The sequence below is a fragment of the Pelmatolapia mariae genome, linkage group LG17, assembly GCF_036321145.2.
Source record: "Pelmatolapia mariae isolate MD_Pm_ZW linkage group LG17, Pm_UMD_F_2, whole genome shotgun sequence".
NCBI lineage: Eukaryota > Metazoa > Chordata > Actinopteri > Cichliformes > Cichlidae > Pelmatolapia > Pelmatolapia mariae.
Window position 1 is genome coordinate 24,562,912 of NC_086242.1, and position 4,575 is coordinate 24,567,486.

The following is a 4,575-nucleotide window of genomic DNA, read 5'->3' on the forward strand; positions in this document are numbered from 1 at the left end:
AGTTTTGTTGAGCTCATAGAAAAGTTACATTTAAAATGACCTGCTGCTTAAATAAATTACTGCCTTTATGCTCGCTGGTCTTCTGTAGATCAAGCTAGATGCTGAAATACGCAACCCTAACATATGGACATCTGCAGTCCTTCCATGTTAGGCCAAAATTCTTCCTGCAGGGTACACAACGTGTTTGTACTTCGTTACCTCTGACTGCATAAAAAAAAAAAAAAAAAAAAAAAAAAAAAAAAAAGGTGAGTGAAGAAGGAAACAGTCAGAGCTTCATGAGAAGCCCCCAGCAGCCATGGCCTATTGGATTCAGGGTCACCTGATACAGTCCTAACAAGCTGCTTCATCAAAAAGAGAAAATTTAAGCCTAGTCTTAAAAGTAGAGAGTGTGCCTGTCTCCCAAATTCAAACTGGAGACTGGTTCCACAGAATAGGGGTTGAAAACTTGTCACCGCCGAGGCCGCCTCAAAAGAGAAAGGACTCAAATGCTAGGGTCAGTCACTGTAAATAGAGTACAGACGTTCAGGTATGGTTCAGGAGAAATATGGGCAAGCTGTTCGTTCAGAATTTTCCTTAGCACTGCGTACTTGCCGCGGGTGGTCTGTAGTGGCGTGGAGGGGTGAGTGGTCCGAAATTCCTGGCGTTGAGGCAGGGAGGCAGGCAGGTGAGTCGGGTGAACAGCCCGTGGGACTGTCAGATGGTCCAGCGTCCGGATTGGAGCTCTTCGGCGGAGATTTGTGTCTGGCAACTTGGTGCGTGGCTATGAGAGAAACACACAATGAGGCAAGGTAGTTTTCAAGGCGTGTGCGAAATCACAGTGGTGGCCTGCACTAACTAGGGTTAGCTGAGAATCTGGCGAAGAGAGGTTGAGTGCGCTGGCCTTATGAGTCCCCGGCTTAATTCCCCACAGGTGTGAGCAATTAGCAGAACACTGAGGCCCCTCCCAGGGGTGGAGATGCCGGCTCGGAGGGAGACACACTGGCACACACCCGGACCATGACAAAACTGAAGGCTCTGTCTCACATTTAAGTACTTTAGTAAGCCTGCGGTCTGAGAGTAAAGTGCTCTAATGGGGTGATATGGTACTATGAGGTCTTTAAGATAAGATGGGGCCCGATTATTCAAGACCTTGTACTTGACGAGAAGGATTTTAAATTCAATTCTGGATTTAACATGGAGTCAATGAAGGGAAGCCAGAAATATGGTTGGAAGGAGAAATATGCTCTCTCTTCCTGATCCCTGTCAGTACTCCCGTATGGGCTCAAAATGTGGTCATAAATATTTTGTACTTGTAAATCAGGATTTGTATGTGTAAAAAAAATTTGTGTGTGTGTAAAAAATATTTGTATGTGTAAAAAAGATTTGTGCGTGCGTAAAAAAGATTTGTATGTGTAAAAAAGATTTGTGCGTGCGTAAAAAAGATTTGTATGTGTAAAAATGATTTGTGCGTGCGTAAAAAAGATTTGTGCGTGCGTAAAAAAGATTTGTATGTGTAAAAAAGATTTGTGCGTGCGTAAAAAAGATTTGTGCGTGCGTAAAAAAGATTTGTGCGTGCGTAAAAAAGATTTGTGCGTGCGTAAAAAAGATTTGTATGTGTAAAAAAGATTTGTGCGTGCGTAAAAAAGATTTGTATGTGTAAAAATGATTTGTGTGTGCGTAAAAAAGATTTGTGTGTGGACTTAGCCAAAAAACCCCATGCAAGTTACAAGTACGAATTTTGACCCTATTTTTCTTCCTTTAAGCTGATTGGTCCATGTCATGTCAATCACAAATTAAACAATCCAATCAGAGAACAGATGGGTGTGGCTGTCGGGGGGGGGGGGGGGGGGGTGCTTTACGGACCTTCAGGTCCTGGAAGGGTAACACGGTTTGAAGATGGAGGATAGCGGTGGCGCTTCTGCGGCGCAGGTAAGCTTTAATTTATGGTTTACTGGAACAAGCTAATTGTCCAGACATATTTTTGAATATCATGTCCGGTTACTACACTGTAATTTTTCACGGTGCCAAAAGCTAGCTTAAAAAGGGCTCTCAACATTAGCCCTAGTGTTGCATGTGTTCAAATAGTCTCCTGTGTGGCACGGTCTGTCTGCTTAAACATCAGCATCGTGGAGAATTATGTGTTTGGATTTAAGTTTAATCCCGATGAGATGTCGTTTTGGTAATAATTGGAACTGAAATGCTCTGACTTGACCTTAGCACTGGTCCCAGGTCACCCCCGAGTTTGTGTTAGAGTAATACTACAGTAATTACAGTATACAACCACTTTCAGCAGCTACTGAAAGTTAGGGGACCTAGCTTAACTTTCAGTAGCTGCTAACGCGTTAACGAGCAAACCGCGCTAACGTGTTACACTGCCCTAACTTGCTAACGGAAAATCGGTTAACATCATTTTAAGGAGATTACCGCTTACAATACAAATATATGTGCGTGTATAAAGTATTTGATTTCAATTTTCTTCTACTACTGTAACTATGGCTTAACAAGCTTCCTTAGTGTTCTTTTAAACTCTCACTCATGACTATTAGGTATACTGTTAACTATTTTAATATTAGGTTAATAAGGAAATAGGGAATAGGGTTATATCGGGAAACCATATGGTATTGTTTAAATGAAGATGCAGATCTTCAATAACATGTAAATATATTTTCAACAGGAGCCAAAGACTGCAATAGGGAAGGCTATACTGAATCTTGTGGGAATTCTGTCAACTTCCCAGTCTGATATTAGGAGTGGAACTGCAACCACATCTGTTACAGCGACAGTGCCTCAGCAAACCCCAAGAGTGAGCACCCAAATAGAAATGCAAAGGTAAAAAGAAAAAGAAATTTGCCAGTAATGCTACCCCTTTCTTTTTTTTTCTTTTTGGGGGGGGGGTGTTATGGAACAGTAGTCTAAGATATTCAGTAAAGTAGAAGCCCAGATAATTATGTTTGTATTTCAGTTGTTCATATTTTTAAAATTCTTTTCCCTGTATTCTGGAGAAGACACAACATCTGTACTGACAAGGATATAATGAATACTGGATTCAAGCAACCCTTTGGTTTTGAGTTACTCTTTGGTTTTGGTTTAAAAATATAATTCATAGGCTTTAACCTGGCATGCAGAAAAGTAAAATGCTGCATCCATGATTTGTCTCTATTGTGTGTTCAGCTTTTACTCTTACTCTCTTTTATGTAAGTCTTCTTTTTATTTAAACAACCTGCTCTACAAATTACCTATGCACTTGGATCCTCCTTAAACATCATTATGACATTTCACCTTAACAGTAATGCAGTACTTTTCCAATCAGATGAGTAGTCTTGCTTTAATTTGGAAGAAATTGGCAAAGTGTTTAATGCCTCAAATGTATAATCTTATTTACAGGTCATTTCCAGCAATGTTTCAAAGAAGGCAATCCAAAGGAAAGAGGCCTTTCCCAGCTCCTAGTAATGTCATACATGCAGATCGCAACCTTCAGTTGCAATTCTGTCTTTTGCCTGATTCCACGACAAAAACCCCAAAGAATGAAATACGGCTTCTTCAAGCTGGACTTGGAAGGCGAACTCTCAGCATAGCTGACAATGCTGATCATGAAGAAGTACTTTTCTCAATTTTAGATGCCTTTATCTTGTCAAAAAAATCTAATTTTAAACTTCAAAATTAAAATTGAAAAATGTTACAATTTGACTTGACAAACTAATCATGAGGAAATGTTTGATTTCTTTTAAACCTAATTTAGATTACTGTAGCTCTGCATGAAGAGTATCCGAAGATGAAGGCCCTAACTGGTGGATGGCTCTTGTATAAAGCAGGAGGTAAGTCATTTTAACTCCCCGACTTTGTATCTGAGTTAATAGAAGACATTTACTTAGAGCCCAAAGCATCCAGATAAGTTTTAGAAGAAGCTTTTGTGTCTAATTAAAACATTTCTAACACTTCTTCCGAGAATAACTTATGGAACACTGATATGGCTTTTATTATTTAGTTTTCAAATTTGTAGGCATGGTCTTTTTTTTTTAGATTAACTCACTTTTTTTGCGCATTGTGATTGAAAAGCAATAAAGGCATAAGATGCACATCAATACACTTCCATTGTTTACAGGTATAACATCAACAGTACAGCACCACTTAATAAAAAACTTGAATATTCTGAATATAGTTATGAATGAAATATTGTTTTGGTCTAGTGATTCATTTAACAATTTAAGCATTGTTCAAAAATGAAAAGTATAGGTTGCTACAAGGTAGTTTTTAAAGACATTGCTATACAAGAGTAGTGTTCCATAATGTTATGGATTTATTTGTACTTTATGATCTCAACTTTTGCTGTATTGCGAATGCGTTTTACTTGGTTTTTGTTCCATATTCTAGGTGGTAGCGGACAGAGAAATCTCAGGGAACACAAGGCTACACAGCCAAGACGCTCAAGATGGCCACCAACAATGGAAAAAATACACTTTATATTGTCCCTCTCCAAGAAAAAATTGATACTACACCTCTTCCACATGATGCTGCAGAATTCAGCAAAATGCCGAAGTCTCAGTGCAAGACCTGTGGTGTGACTATGCCTCTTCAGCTACTTGTTTGTCACGTAGA

At 39.3% G+C, this 4,575-nt stretch overlaps 1 long non-coding RNA gene across 1 annotated transcript; it reads left to right on the plus strand.

The window, feature by feature from the left end:
- The first annotated feature begins 3,459 nt into the window (after nt 1-3,459).
- LOC134646625 (uncharacterized) lies at nt 3,460-4,373 on the plus strand. Its single transcript, XR_010096772.1, has 3 exons — nt 3,460-3,577; nt 3,719-3,794; nt 4,351-4,373. It is a non-coding gene; the product is annotated as an uncharacterized LOC134646625 (long non-coding RNA).
- Nucleotides 4,374-4,575: the final 202 nt, after the last annotated feature.